Source organism: Heliconius melpomene, chromosome 3, assembly GCF_056956725.1.
Source record: "Heliconius melpomene rosina isolate 202511_hmr_F chromosome 3, ASM5695672v1, whole genome shotgun sequence".
NCBI lineage: Eukaryota > Metazoa > Arthropoda > Insecta > Lepidoptera > Nymphalidae > Heliconius > Heliconius melpomene.
Genome location: NC_140391.1, coordinates 1268443 through 1284801, shown reverse-complemented (window position 1 = coordinate 1284801; position 16359 = coordinate 1268443).

Here is a 16359-nt window from a genome sequence, read left to right as displayed (position 1 = left end):
ACTGAATTGTTAACTTGTTATATTTATTGATAATAATAATTACATCTAACGACGAAGTAGCGTAAATTGCAATTTTGGAAGAGAACGACATGCTTGAGCCCCTGCGCCACGAAGGCCTTTACAAATACTTATATTTATACAAAAAAGTTATACCACTTTAAGACTTATTTAAATCTTCATTTAAGGGATATGAGGTAACACAAACACATACATATATCTCTAGTTAGTTAGGTGATACGCTTAAACATGTAAATTTAATCAGGCAGCGCATCGTCGGTATTATAATTACAAATGAATGAAATGAATGCTAAGTGACCGATTACACGAGTTTGCGGTGAGACGCGTCTCAAGTAGTATCTGCTTATACTACCTCCAATTAACTGACGTGGTTATGGGTTTGAATATTATTTTGAGATAAATTGACATTTAAAACTAGCTGTAGCTTTGATGTACTCAGTGAAGTTTATTTTTCTTAATGCTGTATCTCAGCTATAGCAGGGTAACTTTGTGATAAGACACTCCGTTCCCCAGAACCGTTCCTCCGTTCTCCAGTCTAGTAATTGTAAACAAAACCAGCAATTATTCTGCCATTAACATACAATGTCTTGATAATCCAAAAAAAGTGGAGAAAGGAGTATTTTAACACTAGATTCTCTAAACTTACCTCACAAAAAAGATTTTTTGTTTGAAATTATGAATGATTTTGTTATCCAACCTCTTCCACGTATGAATTACTTAGTATACAAGATGAAAAGCTTTTAGAGGGACGAATTTCGGCACGAAAAATGTTTTGAAAGGCGTGCGTTTATTAAAATCCTTCCACAGAGTGATGCTCCAGACTATACAAGTATGATGTTTGTACTGAAACCGTGGAAAGCACAACTGGAAATGTTAAAAAATGTTTAAATTATAAAATTGTAAGTTCTTTGGTTTAATTATTTAAGTTAGTAGATATGTTATCTCAAGCAATGTTTATGTGATTTTATTTGCATAGCAATAATAGGATTCTTAAGTAATATAATACAAAAAAATGTATCGTTGTTCTTTTTTAGGAGTCCGTACCTTTTAAACATTTTGTTGTCCGTCTGTCTGTCTGTCTGTCAAGAGCCTTTACCTCAGGGACGCTTTGAGATATCAAGTTGCAATTCAAACCCTATACTCAAATCTACGGTCCCATGATTTCAACCTAGTTTTGAACCTAGATATGAAGTTCAGGAAAAAATCTGAAAATTATAAAATTGTGGTTACATCCTAAACAATACCTTTAGGAGGGGGGGGAGGGGGGGGTTATTTTATTTAGTATTAAAGTTCAAGTGAGGTATCAGATGAAAACAGGCTTTATATTTCCTTGTCCTTATATTTCCGTAAGCTGATAAATTAATGAACGACGTTGAATTCTGCTATATAAATAGAAACTGTTAACATTCACGGATTACATAGTTTAATAGTAGGTCCCCTCTGCCTACTCTTTTAAAATACATAAGTTTGAGTCAAGAAAGTTGAAGTTTAAGATTGATCTTTATTTCTCTAGAGTAGAAATGTTTTCTTGGATTTAAACCCACAATTATTCTTAATCAATTTCTATATTTCATACAATTCTCACAATAAATCATACTTACATGGAACGCCGTGTTTGTTTTATTCATTATTCCAATAATAAATTAAAATGAAGTCTGTCGTAAATATCGCGCCAAATCGTCTGTGAAGGTATCGATTGACGTTCGCATGGTTTACGGCGGCAATCTCATTTTTATGTATAATAACTCATTTTTAAATGGTTTTAAAAGTGAAAATTTTAAATTGGCTGTTAAAATTGAAATATTACAGAACATGTATTGGTTTTTATTTTTATAGTAATTTTATACGATTTAAAGTTGTTATTCTTGCACTTAAAATTGTGGGATAATAGTTATATCGTGTCTTTTCAATCGGATCGTTTAGATATGTTTTTTTGCTTGAATATTTCTTTTTTTTTTCTACTTTACGCTGCATTCCACATATAGCAATGGGTAGACGAAACCTAGAGTTAATACATTGCATTCAGCACGTTTCTCCTAATTTTTGAGACATTTCGAGTTGAGCGGCATAATTCAAAGCTGTGCTTTACCCGTTACCAGAACGAAGAAATAATGATAGTTTCTACGTTCCTCTGGGTGGGAATCGAATCCACAGTCATGGCGTTTAAAATCAGATGCAGTGCTGCTACACCAACACGGAATTTACATTACTTGTTCGAATGTTGCTGATTTTATATTCTAAATTTTACTTTATTTTTAAGTAGTTTCATCTGCGGCTTCGCCCTGTGGTCATATCAAAGTAGTTAATTGTGTAACACGTCCTAAGTGCCCGAGGTAACTCTCACCGCACGCAAAGTGGGCTACATCGAAACAATTAACGTAATGTAATAAAAACCCTCACATATGGCCCTCGTCAATAAACGAAGTATCCAAAACAAACATAATTTAAATTAATTCCAGAAATTCAAACGTTATTTTATACTTTTGTAAAGTATTTAGCTAAATTAGTTATGAAGTAATATGAAACTGAAGCAAGACAAAGACCAAAAGCAAGAGTGAGTGGTAAGAGAGGCAAAGAGAGACTTTCTAGAATACAATAAGAATGATACTGCAAAAAAGTCACGTAACAAGAAAGAGGGTTCTCCCTGATGTTCATGGATGAAGTGAAAGAGGTATGCAAAGACAACAAACAAACACTTCGTGTTTAGCGTTCGGTTTTCTCTGACTGAATGAGAAAACTTGAAGATAAATTTAAAAAGTACTGGTATTCTAAGGCATTATAAAAAATGTATCAAATCTAATTTGGTAAATATAGATTAGGCATAAAACTATTACACAGAATCTATACCATTCAACCCTAAAAAAAGGTACGACTCAAACAGCCTAAAAATGCCAGATTGAAATGTTACTGAGGAAAAGCCCTCATTGTAATCAGATCGGCTCGGTTGTAAATATTGTAGTCGCAGCTTAGCGAGTGATGCATCGCGATAGCCTCGCTAGCGGGATAGAGATGTTGTTACGATATATCGATATTATTATATATCCCCATCGTGGTGTAGGGGTGTCTGACTGTAAACATGACGATTAAGGTTTCAATTTTAACTCCGGAAATTATTTTCATTTACTTGTTTTAACGTCAAGATGAACTGCGGCGTTGAACTCCGCCACTCAGTAGCAGAAAAATGGAGAATAGGGTGTTTTTATATTAAGTATTCTCTGCCTACCATTTTATATTCGGGATATAAGATGAAGCTAAAAATATATAAATGTTAAGCAAACAATATATAAATTAAACGTTTTGAATAAAAAGGTTAAATAATCAGAAGAGTTTTACCTCCATTGGACTTAAAAGTTGAAGAACTTGTTAGATGTAAACAAGAAGCAGGTTTAGACCTAAACTTTTAACTCAGGAAACAAAAAGAAATTAGATATTCCCACCACCGTAACATACGTTCTATAATATTTCTATTGTTAATTATATTTACACCAAAAACATTGCAAAAAATACCCAAAAAAATAACAATTAAAATAACTTAAATATCTATATCGATACATCACTACAGTTTAAAGCTGCAAGTCGTGAAAATGATGCTATCTCGCTACGTCAAGAACGTTCTGAGCTAACGTAAGCTTCTTAAAAGCCCGCGTTACTTTCCCCGGCTCATGTGAATCTTTTGTGGAAAATTAGTCTATTAGGGCTTGGAGTTAGTTGTGATCTAGACACTTTAGGTCTAGATTGTTTTACATTATACTAGTATTCCACTTGCGGTTTAGCCTGCGTGGATGAGGGGATGCTGAGAGCCTAATAATAAGACACTCCGTTCCCACCATTACGTGTTGAGTGAAGGAACTCAAAGTTGTGCTTTGCCTCGTTAAAATTATGAGAAAATTACAATTAAAAATAATTTGTATCACCGAGTGGAAATCTCTTACGTTTACATTTGCACGCTTGTGTTTCTGCACCACGACTGGCCCCATTTTTTTGTTCAAAACAAATAAAAAACTAAACCTATTTGCACCCAATAAACAAAATATAATGAATTACTAAAGGTAATATAACCCACAAGCCATAGATTAAACGTAACGTTAAATGTGAGCCAGTGAACAATTTTAACTTCGGTGCCAACAATTAGTTCGCAAAATCTAGTTGGGCAATTGTCGCTTTCAAAATAAAGTTTTCATTCCGCTCTAACGTCGACAAACTATATTATTATTTACACTCATAATAACACTTAATACAGTATATATAAGGTTTATTTTATAGGTAATGATATGAAAAGGATTTCTAATACAGCTTAAAGGATTTTAGATTCAACTTCGGTGTTAACAGGAACGAATCAAAATTTGTTAAAGTAAAGTTTTGGTCGAACTACTCGACGCTCGATTTTCGATACTTTCCGATTGTTGTAATATAGTATTGTTTGTGACAAATTGGTCCTCTATTTCTGATAATAATGGTATAATTCCAATTTTCTTATAGAAATTTTTACTATTAGTATTGTCACAGAAGTTATTTGGGCGCAGTTTCACACGACGGTTGTGTATTCAATCGGAAAGATTTTTTTTTAGCAGTATATACAGAGGGAGAGGAGAGAATGTTAACACTCACCGTCCCCCACTTTTCACCAAATTCTGGGGGCATTGCGTATAGAGTGGTGGAATTCAACGCCGCGCTTTGCCTTGACACCAGAGCGAAGAAATAAGTGGGAATCGTATCCACAACCTGTAGCGTTTACAGTCACATGCTTGTGCCACTTGCGCCACAACTGGCCTCTATAAATATTTAATAAAATAATTTTGACATAATATGTTATCAAACAATAAAAAACCAGAGGATATTTTTGTGTTAAAGCAGGCATAAACTTTTTCGATAGATCGATTTTGATAATCCTTTTTGTATTGTAGAGAGAATATAACCGAAGGTGCAATTTAAATACATAAAAAATCCAACCATATCGATAAAAAGCCATAAAAGGAGATGATCGATTGTTCGCTCACTGATTTTAATGCATGATCACGCATAGCTTTTTGCAGTCGTATGATTTTAATATATATTTTTATTAGCTAGTATGTACGTATCCGAGGATATAAGGTCTTACATATTATATTTGGATTAATAAGATCCGTCAAGTATTCCAATTATGTTTTTGATAGTTAAACATTTGTTCCTATTATGTATTAGTTTGACAAGCAATTTACAAGGTGGTATAATATAAAAGTGCCCCTAAAATATACACTTCCAAAATTAAATAATTTATTAAAAAAAAATAGAATGTAATAATGCTAAACTTAAGAATATCACGTTCAGTTAAAAATTCGATAAATATATCTCCAATAGTTATCGTTAACGTGAAGGGTTGTGGCACCCATAGCTCTCCTACTGTGAGTGTTAAAGGTACAGTTTTCATACGCTTCTCCTGCTAGAACCTTTACAAACCAAATCACAAAATAAGGAGGAACCTTCCATACAAAGTTCTTTCATACGAAGTTTTTCAATACAATAGCTTTAATTTTACGTTAACTTTTCGATAAGAGAGAAGGCAAATAAGTTTATATATTAAATCGACAACTTTCTGTGTAGCGGAATCAAACGCCCTTGTGCTGTAAATATAGATCGGGATGGGGTTTCGCTGTTCCGGAGAAACTTCTAAGAATTCTTTTCGATTTTGTTGTTTGAAAGTATTTTTTTGTTTTATTATCTAAAATTATGAATAAATAAATTACAACCAACTTTTTATTAAATAATAAAACGTATATTATGTATCATACATTTTTGAAACCCTTGATTTATATAAATATACTGTATTAATTCGGTGCAAGAGTTATATGTAAAATATATAATTTCTGTCAACTTATATTTTTTTTTAAAAAAAGAAAAATTATTACAAAAAAAATTAAAAACATTTTTTTGTAAATAATGAATCTATTTATTATATTCAAAATCTAAGTTTTGTAAATGGTACCTAGACCTAAGATCGGATGTAATATTTCTAAATTAGAGCTAAATTTTATACAAAATTTAAGAAGCTTTTCTGTTTCACTATAAAGAAAAAATCAAATATTAAAGATATTTCATTATACATAAGGATTCTTCAACCCCTAGTTCTAAACTTCAACATAGTAAGTAAATAATAAGTTTTCATCGTAATGGCTTAACTTTCTCAAGAGTATAGTTTATTTAAAAACAGGCCAAATGGAAAGAAAAAGCTTGAAAGTTTTCACTTTGTTATAAGATATTTATTTATAAGTTTATGATCATTAGGTACAGTAGTTTAAATATTTAAACAAGCCTAGTTGGGTGAAGATAACTTAATGTCAAGACTTTCCTTATGCTAGTAACTCAACGCCGCGCTCTGTCGTATCAGAGTGCTGAAATAATGCTTCCCCCGATTAAGAAACGAACTCAACCAACGCGTTTGTAGTCTAATACAAAAATTGTATGATTTTTGCTTCCACTTAGGGCACTTTCAATATTTTCATATTAGACAATGTAACATAGACTTTGCAATTAGCATAATAAGATCAAAAAGATTTAAAACACTCCGTTTTTCACTTTCCGCCCAATTTTTATGGAGGAACAAAATGTATACGTTGTTCTATAAGAATGGAAAACTAAAATAATTAAATATAGTCATTATCATAGGTAGAAACTGAACCCACTGCCATGGCGTTTACAATCAGAGGCCGTCCCACTGCGCTACTAGGGTCTCAAAGGAAAGATTGACGCTAATTGCGTCGTGACATTTGCTACGACAGGTTAGAATTTTAAAACTTTAACTAAGTGGATCCCAGATGGTACAGAATTTCCAATGAAAATGAAGCTAGGGTATTACGCAACGTAATTTGAAAATCGATGTAGTAATTTCGACCACGATTAGCAAGCACTAGTTAAATATAGAGAACACGTTGTACGCTACAAAAGCAAGGTAATTTATTATATTATTTTTGTAACGCTATAATAATTCAAATATATCGCTATAATAAAAGCAAAATAGTATATGAAGAATTAACAGTATTATTTGTTGGTTTTTACCAAGGCGAGGTAATGAGAATAAGATTGGCTTGAATGAGAATCGAACTGACAACCAGTCGCTTGTACAGTCACTTTGTGCCCATGCGCCATGTAATTTTTATGTAAATTACGGCAACTATCCGGATTTTTTTCTATAAAGTAAATTACTACTCCTATTGCAGGTAAAACGTTTCTTATCATTTCCTTTGTTCCTCAGCCTTATATGGCCGTAATCGACACGACGTCCCATAAAACTTAGGAAAATATCATTTTCTTATCGTTGTATGTACTCGTACATGAGATTTAGTATATCATAAAAGGAAATTATGAAGTATATAGGTAGGAAATCTTTGATAATATTTTGATGTTAAATTCTTTGTAGATGTAGTACAAAAGAAATAAATCTGTCGTAACATGTAAATACACTAACAAATGTTAGCAGTCTGCTGTAAATATTATGCTAACTACATTTTAGTTTTAATGTTTAAAATATTTTTATTTCAGCAATGAAATCAATCAGCTTCACGCTGTATCACGCACACAGCATCCTAGTGTTAAGACACTCCGTTCCCCACTTTCCGTAGAATTCTGGAGGTGTTGCGTGTTGAGATGCGGAACTCAACGCCGCCCTTTGCCTCGACACCAGATTGAAATCTGAAGAAAAAAAAATATAAGTCCCTAAGTCACCACTTCATTTCCCTACACGAAAATGGGGAAATTTACGAAGTTCAATCCTCCATACCGTCTTATGCACAATCAACAGTCATTCAAGCAGAGCATTGGGGAAACAGAGTTACAAATTCAGCCCAAGTTTGTTCCCAAGTTACATTTGCCACATCTTAACTCAATAACCTTTATTACGTACTCGTATGTCTGTAATATTCATAGTGAATTGTAGTGTTTGTTGTTTATTTGTATTGAATTTTAATATTAATGATGTCAGTGTCTTTGTCAATTATGGGGATAGTTTCGGGTTTAAATTACTTGAAATTGCGACATATTGTAGTCTCCTTTTTCACATTCCTGTAGGAATTTTACGATATTCTTCTTTAAGTACTCCCTTACATTTCCTAACTTCTAGATAGGTTCTAAGAGAAAAAAATTTAAAGACAATATTTAAAATAAAACACACAAAATGTTAAATCAAACTAGTCAAAATCCAACTAACATTGACAAGAAGACAAAAAAAATTGTTTTAAGGTTATTATTTTGGGTTATAGGGCAAATTATATGGCAAATGCCCCCAATAATAGACAGTATAAGTAGAGTAGAGAGTAGAGTAAATAAGTGTAAGTGATTTATCTCTATGTACTCTGTGTTACTATTGTCTTACATTTGTTGCGTATATATAAAAGTAAAACTTATTTTCTGTTAATAAAAATATCTTATATCCATTATTAGCCCTCTTATTTCCATTCACAGTATTCATGAGATCATTATAATTATGAACTCTCCAAGAAAACCTTGCAAAATTTCATAAAATCATCTCTTTTACATCGAAAAGAATCTTACGCAATTTGGCGAGCACAAAAAAAATCAAAGAGCTTCCAAATAATAAATCCCTCTGAGAAAATTAAGCATTCGATACACATTATTAAAATTCCACGATTGGTTCAGTCGCTTCCCAAATTTGCTCCCTTACACTCTGTACATAAAATTTGCATTTTCGATCTTAACGTTGGGTAACTTCTGAAGAGATTATATGGGGGCTCTAAGGTACTTAGGTGCTATGAAATTTTGGAGTCACAATATTTGGCTGGAATTTTATTTAAGATCGTGATTTTATGACCAATGACGTCATATTTCAGGCCTCCACCAATAAACTTGTTGATAATCTAACTTTTTCACCGCAAAATTCTTTATCTTCGTGAATTGAGTCGGGTTATACTTTAGCCTTCTCCGGCTTTTATCGAGGTCAGAGTGTCTACCTTTTTATGGTCCCCACTATACCTTTTGTGAAATTATTTTGTCATTCTGTTATATTGAAGTTTTATTATATTTTTTATAATGTTTTGTATACTATATATTTTCTTTCAGCGTCATGCTGTATTCCGCATATAGAAGGGTAGGCAGAGGACTATTTTGAAAGAGGGGGAGGAAGATTTTCGAGACATACGTGATGAGTGGAGGAATTGAATGCCGTGCTACATCTTGTCACCAGAGCGAGGAAATGAAAATAATTCTCTCGGAATCGAACCCACAAACTTAATGTTAACATACAGAAGCTGTGCTGGAGCTTTATGATTTAACTATATTTGTTTATATACATACATTTATATATGTTTTAACAAAATAATAGTAAAAGAACTACTTTACATATAAATTCTTTATGGTATATGGTATTATAAAACTTTTAACATTAACTTCTGACTCTACGAACTATTTGCATTTAATATATTATGTACGAGCATGTACGAGTACCAACAAGCTTCTCTTTAGTTTTGTACTATACAATACATTAAGAGCTGTTACTTTTATTTACACTAAGTATCAAACAAAAATTAAATAATTATCAATTAAGAACTTTTTATTTAAGAAAAATATACCTTCTTCTTAGGTGTTGAACCATATAATATGCAAAATATACAAAAAACTAAAAAAAAATCTTATACTGAAATAAGCTTGCGTTTGGTCACATCAAGCCTGATGTTAAGAGTTGATGAGGTCTACAATGATGCACGCTTTCCTAATAAATATCTATTCACTCTGTTTTTGAGCCCCACATCGTATGTCACAGGAAATATTCTATTCTCTCGCTGTTGGAATAAAGAATGCAGTCTCAAAGCGTTTCATCTATACGTAAAGAATTTATGTGTGTATTCCTAGAATTTCTTTGATAAAAGGGGCAGGAGGAATCAAATTGGGCTTCCACTGTTTCTTGTATATAGACAGAGAGAGCCCAGTGTTATGACACTCTGTGTCCTGCGCTCTATTTAATTTTCTCGAAGAATTCTTCCGCTATTGAACATATAATATGTTGAATGCACGTTCAATATACTTACAGCAAGAAATCACCTACTAACATCACGTTAGATGTTGTTCCACTAAGCCACTGGTCTCACAATCTAAAACAAATTTAATAAAATCGATTCGGAACATTGTTAATGCAAAATATAAACATAATTCCTCAAATTATTCATAAAACCACAATAACAGCACTAATTTACTTAATTACTATCCCCGCCCAGCACTCAGGTATACACAGAATACTTAACGTCCTTACAAAATAGCAGCCAGAACTAACTTCCAACACAAATCAAATATGTCCAAAACGGTAATTCCCCGTGAATCATCACAGGGTGTTCAAAAAGCTAACCTTCTACAATATAATTCATGTCTCACCACACAGTCTAATCTTTATGACCTGAGACTAGGATTAGCTTAGAATTTATTACACCTGGACCTGGACGTGGACGTGGACGTGGACGTGGAAGCCTGTATAGTTTTGTTCTGTTTAATCCTTATAGTCACATTAAAGTGTCGCTCAAAACAAAGTGAAATATAACATTTGTTTGTAGATTTTGGTCAAATATTTAGAGTTTAGATGTTGGTTGTTGTCATTTTTTGCGGCGTTAGGTTTCGCTCAATACATTGCGTATACAATAATTGGGCAGAGAGTGAGAGTCTCCGCTCCTCACTATACCAGGTTCTATCGGCCTACTCTTCTATGCGGAATTATAGATCACGTTAGATGTTCCAAACACTGCAACGCCTAATTTGATTCTAACTATTTCTATTTTCTTAATGTAATAACATAAAAATAACATTTTCAAAAATTTTTTTTCCTTCACGCTGTATACGCAAAGGGAACCTAGTGTTAGGGAAAATAATTGACCCCAAGTAGAAATTGAACCCTCACTATAAACATTTCTTAATTAATATTGCATAGGCTTAAGATTTCTTATACAATGAAAATAGTGAAGGCAGCGCTACCAGTTCCGCTTACATAATCTCATCTGCATAAATGACATACTATAATAACATATTAATTTTAACATAATATTAGCTTTCCAAAATTACTTGCATAGGTACTATGTTTAATTTTAATAAGCCAAATAATTTATTAGGAAAACGTAAAAATTAAGAATGTATGTAGCAATCAGTGATGGAGCAGTGTGATAGCGTCGAATGTAAATGGGACTCGAACCTACAACCATCGTGGATTGTGAGTCGGATTCTTGTCTAAACGCACTCAACATGGAATGCCTCGGAAATATTGCGGAGCCTGGGGAATGGTGTATTTTAACACTAAGTTCTCTTTACTTTTCCAGCTATATGCGGGATACTTTAATGGATCATTATTGTAATTAAATATTTTTATGATAACAGTCTATCCTTTTGTTTGCGGAAGAAGAACTAAATAAGCAAACTAACAGAAAACCATTTCTTCTTAATAAAGACAAAACCTTATTTTCACCCAAAAAAGTAGCATTTAACGTAAAAAGAATGATATCAATAATTCTGATTCAGCCTTAGGCCTAGTTATTATTGTTGTACCTCTATGTCACCGCCCATATGTAGTTAGGCGGGCAAAATTGCTCTAATCCAAATACCGTTTTCGACTAATTCTTCATAACCTATACCTTATTTTAAAGGAACAAAGTTGACAATCCCATACAATTTGTATGAAATCGAAGCGGATTTCTAGGGATAGCAAGTTAATTAACCTACTGCGATGCCGCCATGTAATATAGTTTGAGATATCCCTTAAGGATTAATACGTTGATGTCCATCCTTTATTAGTACCGAGGTTTTCGGGAGCGGCCGGCACAAAAGCTTCCAATGATAATGGTGATTTGGAAAAGAAATGCTGCTTTTTCTCATATAGATCAGAAATATTCTATATTATTAAATCATTTTTATAAGTAATATATATAATTATATACTGTTTTTTTCCATAAAATCGTATATTTTTCTCATATCCAACATAAAAGCTTGTTATAATTTTCACAGTGTATACTGTATGTAATAAGGTGGCACAATGATAAATAGAGGACAGAAGGGCTACAGCTAAGCTTACTTTAATTTAGCTCCAAAGCCGGGATAAGTACTTGCCTATTAAAGATACGTACTTAGTATATTATAAATTGCTTAAAATAATTGTATATTATTTAATTTCGAGGAGATTTTAATTTCAAACAAAAAAAATATTTCCATCATGTTCTTCGATAAACGCGGCGTTGAGTTACGCCACTGAACATGTAATGTCTCTTAAATAAGGCGGTGAAAGGTCACATTAAGTATATGTCTCATAGAAGATCCTTAAAAAACAGATGAAATAAAACACCTTTTAGATAAACGCTTCATAAAACACAAAGAAAAGAAAAATAAACTCACAGTGTAAAGCTTCGAAACAAATGCAAGGTATAAGATGTCCAGCGAGGTGTGGAAGAAACAAATAAGTTGAGAAAGAATAATACCTACGTGGACCCAACAAGATTCTCAACATCTGCTCAAGATTCCTTACAAGACTGTAATTGGTTTAGATATTTGATATTTGGATGGAAACGGTTTGTGGATCTGGAAAAACTCTCTTTGTACTTATACGAAAAATAGGAGTTGTTTTTTTTAAGCTCCATGCTGTGTAGCTGTGTACGGTAGGCAAAGGGAACCTGGGAACTTAGTGTTATCCTAATTATTGTTGGGTAAAATATTTTTATTTATTTGATGCAGCATCATGTCTTTTCCCTGAAGTGGGGATCGAACCCTCAACCATTGAATTTAAAGTCACATTTATCTCACTTTTACGACGGTATCTAGAGTTACAAAGAAAAATCTTTATCTTTACCTAACCAAATAACGAATGTTTATTTAGCTTCACATGTATCTCGCATATATAGAAGGGTGAAGAAATGGAAAAAATAATCGACGGTTGTGTGTTGTGTTGATTCCATTCCAAATGTCAATTTATTCTTCCTATTGGGCGGAAGAAATTGATATTTCCTCATTCTGTTAAGACAAAACGCAGCATAGAATTTCGCTACTCAACGCACCATGCCTGAAATCCTTTATAAAGCGGAGGATGGAGAACTCTCTGCCTACTTTGCGTGACAAGAAAATGCGTGAAGCGCGAATAAAACACAAACATATAACCAACCCAAACACAAACACCAGACAAAAATGTTCTATTTTCCCACACAGCTGTAAGGAAGTATTGAAAGGCTATAAATTAGCCGCCTTATCTCGCTGGCCATTCGCGGCACATGCTCGCGGATTACTAGGAAGATTCTCATTTCACGTACAAAAAATAAACGGTTGTGTTGTTTTTTCTAATATAAAAATGCTTTTATTTGAACTCTATTATGCATAACCATTTCCAGCTTAAGTTTGCTTTGAGAAAAATTGTTTGTTTTAAGAAAAAATAATTTTGAAGTGCAAATATTACTACTATATACATATTTTTTTAGAAAACGTATTAAAATTTAAACGTAGCAAGATGCCTCTTGAAAACCATCCAAGGATTCTACTAGAGTATAGCTTAGTGTAGCATATTTACACTTAACATAACCAATTTTCACGTAAACCCTCAGTATTCACGGTGTAACCCGAATATAGCATGTGGGAATTTATTGTTAAACCCTCGAGACTCTCGTATAATGTAAAATTAAAAAATATTTGTGAAAGTTAGAATCCGACGAATATTATAAATATAAAAGTTTGTAAGGATAGTCGAACAAACAGTTCGATTTTCATGTAAAATTACTGAACACACTAATATTGTTTGTATATCAGAATAACAAGATACATAGATTATAATTTATGTAACAATTTTGTATAACTTGGTTTAAATATAACAAAAAAATGTTTTAATTCCTTCCTGTATAGTGTTATAGGAAATAGTCTAGTAGATAAATTAATTTTTAACAAAAACAAAAACCGACTTCTAACAACGAACTAAAAAGTGAAAAATAATTATATAAAGATTTTATAATTTTGAAGTCGGTGCCAAGTAAAACAAACAGGCTTAGTAATTAGATATTGTAGTAAAGGTGTTGTAGAATTAGTTTGACACCGACTTCAAAATTATAAAATCTTTATATAATTATTTTTCACTTTTTAGTTCGTTGTTAGAAGTCGGTTTTTGTTTTTGTTAAAAATTAATTTATTTTACGATTTTTAGTGATGGGTAGATCTTAAAATGATGCTTCTTGAACGAGTGGTGATGGTGGTGGTAGTGGTTGTCAACGAGTGGTTGTGATTGTTCTATGTAAAACTTCATTTAATTAGCTATTATTTTTTTGCAAAGTTACATTTTGGTATATTGACAAGAACAAACATAAAAAGTATTCGGGTGAATTCGGAATCTCCCTTTTTTGAAGTTGGTTGAAAATGAGAACATCCTCTTTTTTGAGATTGGTTGAAAAGAAATGCAACGATCAGGAATCTCACTTCTGACATCAATTTAAAAAGTTTTTGCTTGTAACTATTACAGTATAATTAATTTTTGACCAAAAAAAACAAACTTTCTCAATTTTCTCCGGATTCCATAATCGAAACCTAACCAAACTTTCACCAAATTATCCTTGAAGTGTATCCTTTCAAATAAAAAAAGAATTATCAAAATCGGTTGGCGCGACATTGAGTTATTCGGCTATTAGTCGCGCACATGCATAATGCAAATTTAAGACTTATGTGATTTTCTCATGGATACCATTGTCAGACATAGACCAAAAAAAAATGGGACCATTCGGGAAGCTATACCTTTCAAATAAAAAAAAAAATATCAAAATCGGTCCACCCAGTTAAAAGTTATGAGGTAACAAACATAAAAAAAAAAAAAAAAAAAAATAAAAAAAAAAATAAAAAAAATACAGTCGAATTGATAACCTCCTTTTCTTACAGAAGTCGGTTAAAAATTGGGTTTTATCACTTATCATAAACAAGAAAAAAGTAAAAAAATCCGCATATAGCCGGATAAGATAGGACAATCAAAGGGCACATGAGAAATTAGTGTTAAGACTTGTTTCTTATTAAGACATTTCTATTCCCCATCGCTTGGCATTGCATTTTACGATGCATAACTCAACATCGTGTTTTACCTCGTTACCAAAACAAGTCTTCACTTCCCCGAATGGGAATCGAACCCGCAACCCTTGCACCATGACGGCCTCAAATGAGAAATAATGAAATAAAAATAAAATGTTCTTGTACCCTTGAATGAATTGTATTATTAAATATACCTTTAATTTAGATTTGTATAAGCTTAAAATGAATAATTGTTTTCTTAGAAAAAATATTAAAATATTTTTTATGAAGAAAAAATATTCCTTCTGCCGAGATAGTCTTGAGTTCTTCGTTCAATAGAGTTCAATAAATGCTTGAATAGATTTTTAAAAACGATCTCAAAGAGATTCAACCGTTTGATTTGTTTCAAAACTGATTTTCTTTAAAGTCGGTTTACAGACGATAATTTTACGTGATAACGTCATAAGAAAACATTAATGAAAAATTGCATTATTTTATGATTTGAATTGAATCTTTTTTATTGAATTATCATGTATAATAATTTTATATTATACAATGAAGTTAATTGAAATATACCTTTTTTCCTCTTAAATTAATATTTATTTGCGTTCATTCAAATATATTTTATTTAAATTCATTCCAAGTAACAATGTATTATTTAATTACAAGTAATAATGAATGGATATATGGGTAACACGCTTGGGCTGACCGTACCTCTACAACTATCCTGCTATAGATACATCTTTCCAAATGCGCTGTAATAAAATTAGATTCATATTAAGATTAAATTAAAAAAACATATTTAAATAATTTTCATTTCCTTGCTCTAATAAACAAAGCGCGGTGTTAAGTTCCGCCGCTCTACATATAATGTTAGAAAAATTAGAAATAGACTGGAAAACAGAGTGACTTAACCAAATTCCCTCTGCTTTTTCCTTTCTACAATGAAGAAAAAGCTTAAATCTGTATATTACATAACAAAATTTAAATTTAACCATATTGCCATTAATAGATGTAGTAGCAGTTAACTAACTTGAGCTCAGTTTGACCGTGTACTCGGACAATTGGCGCTATTCGACCAGCAAATTTAGTTAGTGAGTGGGAGATGATTCAATTTTGTCCACCTAATATTATAGGGAAGTAAATATATCTTATATATCTCGTAATTCTTATTTTACCATAATATTATAGAGTGATTGTTCATAAATTATTATTTAAATTGTACGAGTATATTATTTTCTTTGAAATGAAGTAAGTTATTGTTATTTATTGACTATTATTATTTTACCTTTTTAAAATTATTTGCACAGGAAATAGTCACAAGTGAATTAAAAATTGTAAAAATTTTGTTCACCTTTAAATGCC